Consider the following 14,139-nt stretch of genomic DNA (forward strand, 5'->3'; position numbering starts at 1 on the left):
ATATATATATATATATATATATATATATATATATATATCTATATATATATATATATATATATATATATATAGACACACTCATGATTTCAAACACTATAGAAAAAAATTACATTAATCATTCACACAACTCCACCCAACCTCTCAGCACATCATCATTTACATCTTTGTGTACTTAACAGTTACTACACTGTAGGGCTGGGCAGAAAATCTAATGCGATTTTCATTGCCGATTTTGAACGCGATTGTGTAACTTGTCAGTGAACTACGGCTCTGTGTAGTAAATGCCACTCCATCTGAAAGCACGTGCTGGAGATTTACTACTAATTAGACCTGTCACGATAACATTTTGTTGTACGATATATTGCCTCAGAAGTAATTGCGATAAGCGATATTATTGTTATTTTAAAGACCATTTTATGCCACTGAATATATAATGATAATGTAACAGCATAATAATGCAAGAAGGCCATCACACTTTCAAATGACAACAAACTTTTAATTCTTAAGAATATTTAGGAATATCATGGAAATTAAGTATCAAAATATTAGATACCTTAAAAAAACTTGCATAAATAGTAAATAAACATTTTCTAACAAAAAGAGCAAAGTAACAAGTACAACAAAAGAAAAATGCACAAAGAACTTGTATGGAGATTTTTACATCTACAGATTTTTCCCTGACCTTCTTTTCTCTGTAAATGAAGGGTACACACTATTGCTGAAAAACACAATCACTACTAGCAGTCAGATGTCCGCATGCACAAAGGCACAGATCCCTAAACAAGGCCAAATCTGCAGATGAAACACTTTTTGTTGAAGCATTTTTAAATTTGAACTAGCACCTCATGTCTACACTACGTTATGCACGAGAAGCTGCAAAAGACACAGGTGCAAGTTGAATGCAAAAAACACGGTGACAATTTTTGAGTAAATATAACGGGCGATATATTGCATCACCAAAAATTATTGAGGTCATGTACATATATTGCGCGATAAGTCGAAATATTGATTATTGCGACAGGCCTACTACTAAATCACCAGAAGCGGCTTTACTGAGGAGATGCGCATGAAAAATCGCATTCGATTTTTTGCACAGCCCTACTGCAGTGTACTAAAACTACTATAAGGCAAGCACTATTGTATTACTTTCATATTATGTGTGTTAAACCAGAAGAACAGCTGTAGTGTATTGTAGAGCAGCCCGACCAGTGTAATCCAGTTTTTAAATGAATGGAGAGATCATGTTGTATTTAACTGATGTGTCACACAGATGACTAACACTGGCGCAGAGGTGAACAACGCCGTGACCCTGCGGCAGCCATGATTCTGCATGACCCTGTGGCGCTGACGCGCTGAGACACACAGACTTTTTCCACTACAGTAAATACAATAGAATCTAATAATACACTCAAAGATTCACGCAAACACAACCGATCAAGATCTGATAACGAAAAGAGAAAGTTTCAAATATCTCCAAATGGATGCAATCACCATCCTATCCCTGAGAGAAAGTGGGGCTATCAAGTGGGAATGCAAATATTCAATAGCTCTGCTCTGTTTAATGGCGACTGGAGTAGGATTGTGATGTATTGCCACAATAGAGAATAATTTCCCTCCCGCTCTGATGGAGCTACTTCACCCTGATGAAGAACAGGAGCATTGAGCTGATTCTATGACCACAGTTTGTGTTTCCACCCTCCTCCACTCCTCTTTGTCCTCCCAATGACAGAGCACAACAAGCTTGTCATCTTTAAACGTTACCATTCAGGTCTCATCGATTTATTGTAATCAAAGTTGATGTGAAAGCCTACGACAAATACGCGGCTCACTTCGACAAGGGTAAACAAACAGCAAAGGTCTCAGGGTACGGTGAGGTTTTAACCTCGATCTGAAATCCCCCGTTCATTAATGTGCCGTTAACAGCCGGTTACGGCCAGTGGAACTGGAGTAGCAAAATCAATTACCTCAGCAAGTATTGATATGTCTCGCGGCCTGTTTACAATTTAATCTCTAACTTGTCAGAGCCATTATTTTCCTAATCACAACTCCCGCTCTTCTGCGCCTTTGTCTCTGGCTCATGTTTAAGGGAACAAAAAGGTCATAAGCTTGAGCGCTCCCTAGGGCGCATCCTGCCACTGCTGTAATTATTCCTGTGCAAGAGATGACAAATGAAGTGGATCAAATCAAAGGTGTCAGTATAGCTCTTATGACACCGGCCCAGTCGCACAGGTTAAAACAGAGGTCAAGCTAAAAGGAAGAACTAGTTAATGCCGCCCTCCAATAATGATGTGCGAAGCCTCTTAAAAGTGCCAAACTGTTCATAATTCTAGCCCTCCCTCACTAGAATAGCATGTAGAAAATCCATACCTACATCCATTCTATTGATGGGACATTCAACCGCTGGAGATAAATAAAACAAAACAAAAAAACACCCAGTGACATGTCCATTACTCAAATTGCATCCAATCACAATAGTGGCGGAAAATATCTTCAGGAGCAGATACTAACCTAGCCAGAACAATCAACGAGGATATCATCAGCAAACTTGCCATTAGTATCTTGGCCGGTAATCATTGAGGAATGAAGGCTGATGCATCATTTACTGGCTAATGTATAATTCAGAATCAACAGCAGATTTAATGCATAAATAAAGCTGTGATACACTTGCATTAAATGTTTACTCACCAAAATAAGATCTGAAAGTACAAGCATGTCACACTGTGCCTTTGAACGTTTCAAACGTGTCACCCGTTTCTTTTTTTCATCTCGGGTGACAAAGTGAAAATGCTTTGCAGGTGGCGAGACCCGCGACCCGCTTTGTTCACCTCTTAGAAACATAAACGGAGATCAAAACAAGAAACTCAAGATGTCTAAGCACAAGATCTCAATTACTTAATTTAAAACACAGGCCGGCGGGCATGAGCTAGCGTTTGTCTTTCAGCAAACACAAACACTGTAATGAGAAGCGAAGGGCGTCCATGTTCAAGTTACTCATTTCTGTTCCTAAGCAATTCCAATGATGATTCTTTCACATGATAATATTGTGGCAGAAAATAGAGGCTATTTTGAAAATAATTCCATTTGTGTATTGCTCTTTCAGCAGCTGTTTGTTTTTTTTAAACAATGGAGCATGGCAGATTTCAGAGGAAAGGTTAGCAAACAACACATTATAAATAGAAAACAAGCACAAGAAATTCTTGTAAAAAGGTTAATTAGGCCGCTTCAGAGAACTGATCTTTTGACGTCAAACAAGTCAGTCACAATTCCCTACAGGCCACACTATTGACCCCTGTGCTGAGGCTGGCCTACTTAAAGTTGGGAGATAAAGACAGATGGTGTATTCCAACAAAAATGTGTACATCTAAAATACCTTGAGGAGTAATCAAGTCAAAAACAGGACAAAGATTATCGCTACAATATCTATTTTAATTATGTCTTTTATTTTACCTTGCTTGCACTTTACTGGAGTATAGATGCATGCGAATAGATACCTGACAGACATACTGGTTATCAAATTATTAAATTATTGCAAAGCAATACAATACATTCACTACCATTCCAACATTTGGGGTTGGTAAGACTTAATGTTTATAAATTAAGTCTCTTACCAAAAATACAGTAAACACAGTAATAGTGTTGTCAAAAGTACTGATGTCGGTACTGACATTTTTATTTTGTTTGAGAATCCGCTCAACAGTGCTCAATGTGGGAAATGCTGGTATTTTTGACGACACTACACAGTAATTTTATGAAATATTACAATCTTTTTCTATCTGAATATATTTTAAAATGCAAATAATTATTGTGATGACAAAGCTTCAGAGTCACATGATCCTTCAGAAATCATTCTAAAATGCTAGTTTTGTGCTCAAGAAACATCTCTAATCATTATCAATGTTGAAAACAGTTGTGGGTTTATATTTTTGTGAAAAAAAAAATTCTGAATTCTTTAAAGGTGACCTATTACGCAAAAATCACTTTAAGGTGTTTGAACACTTGTGTGGCCGCAGTGTGTGAAAACAACCAGTCTATAATGGAAAAAAATCCACCCACTCATTTTTTTTATAATCCCAATAAATCATAAACAGTCTCTCCAAACGAGTGGTTCCAGATTTCTCCCTATAATGACGTCATACTAGGGAAAGTCCCACCCATTTGTGACGCTCTCTGGCCTATTAGCATAGAGCCCGCCCTGAGTGAGAAGCAGCATTCCGCCATTACTGTTTTCTTGCTGTAGCTTCTGGAGATACAATGTCAGCGCCATAGAGGCATTACAAGTGTCGTGTTTGGGATGCACCAACGAACATAGGAGTCTCCATAGACCACTGAGGACACGGTGGTTAAATTTCATTTTCGAATGGAATGTCCCGGGAAAAAACACTTAAGTCCTATATGTTTGTGCTAATCATTTTACGCCGGACTGCCTCACAAACTAGGGTCAGTTCAGCGCTGAGTCGTGCCAAAGTTGATTCTGAAAGAGGGATCGATACCAACACTTCGTGCGCGCACGTCAGCTCCAGACAAAGCAAGCATCACGTGTCATTTTGTTTTCCAAAAGAGCATCTTGGCTCTCTGTAAGGCTAATGTTGCTAAAGCTACCATTGTCTCTGCCGGTTTTCACTGATGCTGCCTTCACGTGCTACCAGAATGATCGTAAATAGGAATGTGGTAGTTAAAAATTACACATGAAAGCAATGGATCCACACAGTCGTTCACAGAAATATGTCAACAACTAGACTTTATCGATATTATCATGGGGAAGTCGAATTCTTATCGTGTGGAGAATTTTTACCGGTATATCGCAAACGATAAGATATCGCCCATCCCTACTTGTTGCACAGTTTTTCTTTCATTTTCTTAATTTATTAAGTAAAAATATGTTTCTCGTATAGGCCTATTTATTTGTTATATAGCCTAGCTTTATTATGTTTTTCTCCGCTCGCAGAAGCGCTGCAGGTGCGTGATGTGATGTGATATGAAGACTATGTGAATCCTCATGTTCTGTTGTTTGCGGCTTTTTGCGCATGTAAAATTAATCCCCGGGAAACAAATGTTCGTATTTTTTAACAGGTCACAGACACTTATCCTTTCTAATTTAATTCAATTCTAATTTAAAACAATCTTGTCGGTTAACGGTTAACAATCAGCTAATAAGCGTCGGTTGTCGGTTAGGATAAATAACCGAAATGAACATCCCTAGTAACATTATAAATGTCTTCACAGTCACTTTCAACTGAATCAGTTGAATAACAGTATTAATTTCTTAAAAAAAAAAAAATACAAATCTTACTGACCCCAAACTTTTAAACATTGATGTATATACTGGAGCAACTAAAGTACCACTGATGGAGAGGTTCCATGAGCTCAATGGTTCTCCAACAAAAACATGTGAACAACATCCATGAGCCAAGAAGAGAAATTTCAGCGCTTCTGCTGCCTTGGCTATATAGCACAAAGCAGAGACATCTGAAATAGAGTCAAACTAGGCACGACTGGGACGTAACCCTACCCTCAAAAGTACTCACAGGTTCACACTTCGGCCATCCTGTCAGCTGCATTCAAGGTGACTTTCCAGCCATGGATGTGAGATGTTGAGGGATAGGGCACAAACATTGTTTAACAAAATCCCTTTGTAACACTGAAATACCATGTTTTTCCTATGATCTGTCAACCAAGTAAGGCTGTATGATTGTCATCATATGGTGTTTCATTACATGCATATAACTTGATTCTTAACCTTCTCCCTCATGCACTCCGTATTTCTCTGGATGAGGTAATTATTTTTGCAGCCGCAAACGTTTCTGGACACGTACATTTAAATAGCCTGCATTCAACTACTTGAAAATGAAACTATTTATACACTATCAGGATGAGTCAAGGAGTGAAAGTCTAGAGTGACGTTTTATTCTGCCAGCAGCGAGATTGCACTAAAGGTTTATTTGATCTCAGAGAGATATAGCTTGATCCATCAAAGCTAGCATTATTCAACAACAGGCCTAGTTTGTACAGAACAATATGCATATTGTGTCACACAAAGACAACTCATCACCTGGGAAAAAAAATTCCAACAAATCCCCTGCCCGGGAACAGCCAATGTAGCTGCAAAGTAATCGCTATCTGCCTCAAAAGAGCTGATTAGTCCATTATTAAATGAAATACTTTTAAATGAACAATTTTACTGAAGGAAAACCAACATGCCTGTCTTCTGAATACAGATGACTTGTCTTGACTTATGTCTCCAGCATTCTCATGTATCTCCTCAGCTAACAATAGTGGCTTTAGTTTATAGGATAGATTTAGTTCAACTGGCCCTTACTAACAGTGTAATGTGACTGTAATGCAGTGATCTTGAATGCTTGTCCACCCACCACAATTAGTCACAGCTTTGTGATAGTTTTGAAGTCAGAAATTAGATTCTGCTCCTCAATCTCACACCTAGTAGCTATAAACTGGCTATAAAGCTGTTCCTAGAGAGGAGTTGGGATTTTAGGTTGAGCGCCTCGGTTGTCCTCCTATAGTAAAAAGCTACTTTATAAGAATAGTTTGCCCAAAATTGAAAACTGTCATCATTTACTCAACAATACTCAGCTATTTCAACAATATTTCCTTTCTTCAGAAACACAAATGTGACCCAGGACCACAAAACCAGTCATAAGGGTCAATTTTTCGATGAATAAATAAGCTTTGCATTGATGTATGGTTTGTTAGGATATGACAATATTTGGCCGAGATACAACTATTTGAAAATCTGGAATCTGAGCATGCAAAGATATTTAAATATTGAGAAAATCGCCTTTAAAGTTGTCCAAATTAAGTTCTTAGCAATACATAATACTAATCAAAAATTAAGTTTTAATATATTTACAGTAGGAAATGTACAAAATATCTTCATGGAACATGATCTTTACTTAATATCCTAATGATTTCTGGCATAAAAGAAAAATCAATAATTTTGACCCATACAGTGTTTTTTTGGCTATTGCTACAAATATACCCCAGCGACTTAAGACTGGTTTTGTAGTCCAGGGTCACAAATAGAGATCTCAGACAGAGTGCCATTAGGCAGCTTTTCCATAAAATGAAAGAGGATGATTCATTTTAATTGACAAGCTAGAAAGAATGCAAAAAAGGTTTAATCAAATTTGTCTATATGACTGGTGAGCAATATTCAGTGAGGAACAGACTAAAATTGAAGTCATTTTTGACTAACATTCTTCCTCTCCACCACATCACTTGCAATTCCATTTTAAAATCTTGTGATTGCCCATGTGACACACAAGAACTGATGACATCAAACTTAGAGTAGCATTTCCAGGTGCCATTCCTAAATTGATAGCAATTACAATTTATTTCAGAATCACAGCAGAGGGAAATATTTAAATGTTGTCAAAATAGTGCTGGGCGGTATACGGTTCATATTTTTGTTATGATATGAATTTTTAAAATACCGCAATACCGGTGTATGTCGCTTAAACAACATTCGGAACGTGACACTGTTTGAAATGGGTCCCTTTTCACACTGTGGCGAATTTTCTCCAGTGCTGTCCAGCGAACGCGAGGTCTGACTTTCCCGGAGAAGTGTCACGTCTCTCGGCGTCTGTTCTGTGCAGTGAGCGGCAGAAAAGCAGCACATTCAGTTGGCCACACCGCAGCCGACTCGTCAATAAATGAGTACAAAACAGCGTTTCCAAGTCTGAAACTGATTGGTTTCTGATTGTTTGGGATTATAAATATGAGCGTAGTTCGTCTGTCAAGATCACATGCACTTTTTTGTTTGTTGTTTTTTTTTAGTTTGTTACTCAAGACAAAAAAGTTATATAGCCAATACAACCGCATAGCCGCTCTTTAGTGTAGATGCATGTTGACTTAATCAGACGATGCCACGATTATAAATGAGAGTGACTCCTGGTTAACATGTATTAAAAGGGGTCGTGTTTAGTCACTATTTAGTGTGGTATTTTTTGACAATATTCAATCATCATGACAGTAAAATAGGGTCAATATACTGCACTATTTCCTCTCTCAATCAGTAGAAAATAGTTAACACCCAGTCATGCATGAAAAAAAAATACCGTCATGTACCGTGAAACCGGTATAATTTAGAAAAATACAGTGATATAAATTTTTGGTCATACCGCCCAGCACTATGTCAAAAGTTGTCATACAGCTTTAAAGGACTTCAAATTTTGCACACTAAATTGTATGGACTACTATAACAGTGGTTCTCAACCAGGAGGCAAGGGCCTTATAATGGCCCAGTAAGTATTAAAAATGAAATGATATTAAATGAATTATTACAGTAACAAAAAAATATCTATACAACATTAAATTGTCATTTTTTGGAGTTTGATTGCAGCTTAGATGAAGGGCCTTTGAATATTGTCTCGGACAAAGGGGCCTTGAAGCCAGAAAGTTTGAGAACCACTGGACTACTAAGATACTTTTACTTGTATATTTGAGCTTGGCATCGAGGAAAAAAAACAACATTTATTTTCATTGTATGGACATGCTGCCTTCTTTTGTGTTTCATGTAAGAAAGAAAACAATACTGCATAGGAATGACATGAAGATTAATAAAATAAATGACAAGTTCCATAATGCACATAACAGCAAAAAATAGATGTTTAGGAATCGTTGGAGGAGCAGCAGTCACAAATTGTGCTCCATTCCAGCAGTCTAAGAAATTTGGATCCTTTCTAAGCAAGAAAAGCTTCGATCCAAAGCATGCTTTTCAAGATGAAAGCACTTGAGTGAGGACTGCATTTTTATATATGTTTATCACCATAGCGAGTGTTTCTCTATAAGGACAAGGACAGAGCGAATACTAGTAAGGGTGTGCGGGCGTAAAAAGCATAAAAGACTACATCTGACATCCCTAACAGAACAGGAAAACAGTGGGGCCTGTGGGACCCCCCAACCTCACTTTATGACCATGTGCTGAATTAACAGGTCCAGATGTCCCCTCTCACTTAACATGTGCGAGACATCTCGAGCAAAGGGCTCAGCTGCTTTAGGGCTTATTAAAAAAATATCAGTTTCAATTACACCCATTAACTTCTCGCGCTCCTCAGGTTTACATTTATTTGACATCAACAAGCCCGATTCTTGCACAAGACGTATGGTTAATGCATAAATTGACCAATCCAGGTTTATCAGATTAACTTCAACAGCTACAGATCAACTACCTTCTGGCATGTGCAGAATAAACAGAGGAATGAACAACAAATAAGAAAGAGTGTTGCTGAAACACTATACCGTGTACCCGTGAAGTCTGAGGAATGAGTCAAACAAAGACGAGCCTATTACCAGACAGATATCAATCTGCTCTTAGTACTTTCTGCTACAGAAGCATTCAGACGACTCAGCTGCTTGAGCTGTTTATAGTTTGACAGTGTCAGGTCTCTTTGTCACTAGGGCTATGAGCAGGCGCCTGTGGTTACTGTATCTATTATCAAGGGGAAAGTGCCAACACATTCTTGTAAACAAAGGAGAGTCTACCTAGAAGTTTGCAGAGACAAAGCCCAACCTGAAAAGCATAACATTGCATAGCTCAGCCCGGATGTGTCATCAATTAAGGCCTCTCTCTGCAAACGGAGGAGAAAAGACGTGCAGCGTAACACCAGCCAGTTCCATCATGCGAGCAGATTAAATAACATGCCTGCCCAAGCCCCGCCAAACATTCAGCAGCCACCGCACACCAACTGATCCGCTAGAACACACTTTATGAAGAAACCCCTTCGTCAGCCCTGCCACACCGCCTTTGATCAGAGTATCGCCCGTTTGATGCTTTTAATGTGGAGGATAACACACAGCGCATCTTTGCGATGTGGGTAATTCTATTAAACACGAAAAAACGAACACCACCTTTTTTTGCAGAGAAAACACAAAGGCTAAATGTCACTGTGTGCTTAAGCATTAAACATTTAGTAGCCATTCTCCGCTGCTCAAGCAGTTGTTAAAGGAGAAGGATGACACAGTTAATCATACACCCACATGCTGCAAATGAAGGCCCAGCACTCAGATGTATAATAACGAGAACATTAAAACATACAGCCTTCACAAGTCATTTAAAAAAAAAGAGCAAGAGAGCACAGTCATTCACTAGAGATGACAAGGAGGACATTTGGAAACACCAACCTAATTAGACGTTAGGGTTGGGCGATGTCTACCAAATTGGCATCGGACAATGTCTACAGTGAAACACTGTGATGGACGATGACATCGGGGGGGTTAGGGGTGTGCCCGAAGTGTGAAACAAATAACGTGTTATTCGGAGCCACTAAAAGTTTAGCGGTAGCCTGTTGCATTACAGAACATGGAAGTTCACTTACCACATACACAGAGTAAGGAGAAATGTCTGATAGGATGATGGCGAATGATTTGCAGATCCTGAGCACCAACGGCAAACATCTAATAGTATAGAATCCTTGTGGTCACGAATCTCGAAAGTGAAAGCGAAAGTAAAATGACAGCGCGCAATCAAAAGCGGTATCAACAGCGGCTCTCTGATGCCCGCAATTTAATACAGTCGCCTATACTTACCCAATGATCTAATTGCGAGAAAAAGTATTGAAATATTTTTCTATTTATTCCCTTTTGGGTTTCCGTAGTGCACGTCATTTCCTTTCCGAACACAGAACTGGGATGTGGCAGATTGCGGGAGAGCGGGTGGTGGGGGGGAATCACGATGTCAGCTTAACATCGTGATGTCTGTCAGCCATCGGCGATGGACGATGGCATCGTCTATCGGCCCAACCCTATTAGACATTCTATTCTAAACAGGTGACAAAAATGGTGTGTGTGTGCTACAAACATGGACAGGCTGTGTTCAAATATTAAACTTGCCGTCCGTGTATTTTAAAGTAATCTAGCTTAAACAGGTTTCCCTGAGTGTAACAAAAGACAATGAAAACATTCTGTTCCTGGCTGTAGTCTTTAGTTCCTCTGCAGGAGACGCTTCACTAAATGTTTGATTTCTTTCACCTCAGGCTACCCTCAAAGCCATGGCATGTGTAACGGGGGTTTATAAAAGCTTTTCTTCTCTCTCTCACGCTCTCCATTTTCTATGAACCAAAGGATTAGGACAGATACTCTGTACATAGTTATGATTATAGATTACTGATGTCTATATGTTTCCAGACTGGTCAATGCTATCTTTGTGACGTTTAAACCTAATCTTTGTGTTTTTGGTGTGACAGCGAATTTGGGAAAACCCACAAAACTACTAGCAGAGTGTGATTGACCACCTCAAAGCTTTAGATACACCAATTACCATCTTGTTGCACAACTGGAGATGAAAAACATCCCAGTGTAGGGGGATGGGACGATCACTTCTGGCCACAATAGGCCCTTCTTAACACAAATAGCTACATCTCTTACATATGCAAAGTGAGAAAAACATGGTGTGTTTTTTTTAATGGTACCCCAGGAACTGAACAGTCACATGAAATTCAAGTATGACCAATAAACCAAAGAGGATATACAAGATGCTTCCTCCACATACACAGCATGGAGAACGAGATCAGATAAGGCAGGCTGTGAAACAAAAACTGTTTCAGACAAGTCTTTTCCAACTTACACTCCTAAAAATAACTATGGTTCCATGAAGATCATTTAACATCCATAAAACCTTTCAATTGTACAAAAGGTTTTTTAGATCATTAAAATGTTCATCACACTAAGAAAATCAAACATTATTTTTTAAAGAAATCATCACTGAACCAAAAACGGTATTTCTATGGCATTGCTGCAAAACCCACAAAAGCGTGTACCCCCAACAAAACAGGCATGCCCCTTTTGGTCTTCACCACCAACACATCACTACATGCTAGGAAGGACCATAACCGGCCATATTTGTTCCCATCATGGGCCACGGTTCAAGTGTTACAAGTCAACAAAGGGAAGTTAGGCAGACTTGGCCATCCCATAGCAGACTCCAACTGGTCAGGCAGGTCTACCAAAAGCTCTCCTCCCCTGCTCCCAGGGTTTTCAGTAAACAAAAGGTCTCTTCCAACATGTGAGGGTTGCAGTCACTGCAAATGCACTGTTGTGATGGTGTTTGATAAAGCTAAACACTGAGATAAACCGCATGCTTAATGTATTGAAGATCCTCAGCACCTCCAACTCTAAATGCACCATTTATTCTGCTTCCCGAGCATTAATAATTCACTTAATGCTTGAGTTCTTCACTTAATAAAATGGAAACAAACACAGAACGTCTTCACGGAAGATGCTGAAACTTGATAGACCACTTACTAGAAAGCCATGAAGCATCCTAAAAAGATTACACAGTGCTCCTCTCTTTCAACAGCAAGAGCAAAAGTGAAACATGCAATAAAAAAAACAGACTGCTGCTTTCAACTTCTGAGCCTATAGCAATTGCCAACATTCCATCTCTATTCCCCCCACCACACACACACACACTTACCTTCCCACCCACTCAAGCCCTCTAAACTCCCTCAGTCTTCTTTCTTTTAGTACATAGCCAATGTCGCCAAGGCACTACTCACCCGCCAGTATGATGATCTAAGTTCCTATCGGGCTGCTGCAAACAACTTCAAACACAATTCCACGTCTGTTCGTTGAAAATGACCCTGCCGAACTTCTCGGCCTGGGCCAAAATCCAAGAAGCCAAGGGCTGAGCACTATCACGCAGATACTTTATCCTGAGAGAGCCGCTGTCCATACAGAGGAGAAGCGGGGCAAATGCCTCAACAAAAGACGACCTCGCTTTACTAATTTATTCGCATTCGGACCGCCCGGGGACTTGTTTTCTGAACGCATGCGGTTCCCCCTCTTCCTTTTCGCCTTGCGATAACTCCGAAAGCTTGAGTTTGTGGAAGGTAGAAAATCAGTGAGTTCGGCGTTTACAGACTCCGCTTCCTTTTTCACACACGCGCGCGCTCACACTCACGCGCTCCCTCGCTCTCTCTCCTCGCGCTTTCTTTAATATGCACACACAGCACGTTCGCTCTCTCTGTCTCACTCTCTTTCTTTAGAACCCCCTCCTTCAGCTGTTCAGCAGACGCATCCACATGGCTGACCTAGTCTTTCTTTATCCAGACACTAGTGAAGGAGAATTACCCCCCCCCACACACACACACACACACACACACACAACTTCTAAAAAGCGAGCAAAACAAAAACACGGACTGGATTCTAATGATTACAGACGGCAAATGATCGGACTGGAGTTGTGATTGATTGTAAACCGTGGAGATATGGTCGGTAAGCAAGACGTTGAATCCAGATTCACGCGGCGGCTGTACGGAATATTAATGTGCATGCTGACGACAACTTCTAAAAAGCGAGCAAAACAAAAACACGGACTGGATTCTAATGATTACAGACGGCAAATGATCGGACTGGAGTTGTGATTGATTGTAAACCGTGGAGATATGGTCGGTAAAGAAACTGCATCGGTAAGCAAGACGTTGAATCCAGATTCACGCGGCGGCTGTACGGAATATTAATGTGCATGCTGACGACTCCACCTCCAGCAGCACAGATAATAACAAATAGAGAATCACAGAAAACACGCCAAAAATCAAGCTCCTACCGTTTCAATAAACCACAGATTCCGGCTATTGATTTTCAGTGTCCAATAATGAACGCCCAGTTTTTATTGCCGTGCTTCGCTGCCAAATGACTGGGACTGAGAACAAAACAACCAGTGAAAATTACATATACATTGTGCGCTGGCGCTCTCATTCTCATTTGCATATTCACATAATGAATTAATTACTCCGTTTCCCCCCGCCCAACATGGAAGCAGAATGTATTCACAAATGTGCATTTAAAAAAAAAAGAACTTCTTTGTCGCTGTTTCAAGGATCAAAACCGATTTTGTGCTTCAATACAGAATAGAAATAATTAATTTAACAACAGAAGCACTGTCATAAGTGAAAAAAAGTTAAATCTTTTAAAAACCTGGTAATCTTTGTATTCATGTTGCTTTCATACATTTCCGAAAACTCTTTATTCCATTTTTTGCAAATATTTCATTTAATGATTATCTGGAAAGTGAAAATATTCAAAGTGGTCTAATCAAGTACTAAAATACTTTCCTTGCACATTCAATACACATTTGAATACAACTTTTCAAACACATTTTTAAAGAAAAAATACTTTCATAGGTCA

The 14,139-nt window shown here is 39.4% G+C and overlaps 1 protein-coding gene across 6 annotated transcripts in view; it reads right to left on the reverse strand.

The window, feature by feature from the left end:
- The window catches only part of LOC107593365 (arginine-glutamic acid dipeptide repeats protein-like), a 190,076-nt gene that overhangs the window by 116,286 nt on the left and 59,651 nt on the right, over nt 1–14,139 (reverse strand). For 2 of the 6 annotated variants that reach the window (XM_016283053.1, XM_016283050.1), the window contains exon 1: nt 12,510–13,001. The exons of 2 other annotated variants lie outside the window; for them this stretch is intronic. The gene's annotated coding sequence lies outside the window, so the exon portion shown is untranslated. Of the gene's footprint in view, nt 1–12,509; nt 13,002–14,139 lie in introns of those variants that run through there. 2 more of the 6 variants (XM_016283051.1, XM_016283047.1) reach the window with 1 other exon arrangement.

The sequence above is a fragment of the Sinocyclocheilus grahami genome, unplaced genomic scaffold (genome assembly GCF_001515645.1).
Source record: "Sinocyclocheilus grahami isolate Dianchi unplaced genomic scaffold, SAMN03320097.WGS_v1.1 scaffold170.1, whole genome shotgun sequence".
Classification (NCBI taxonomy): domain Eukaryota; kingdom Metazoa; phylum Chordata; class Actinopteri; order Cypriniformes; family Cyprinidae; genus Sinocyclocheilus; species Sinocyclocheilus grahami.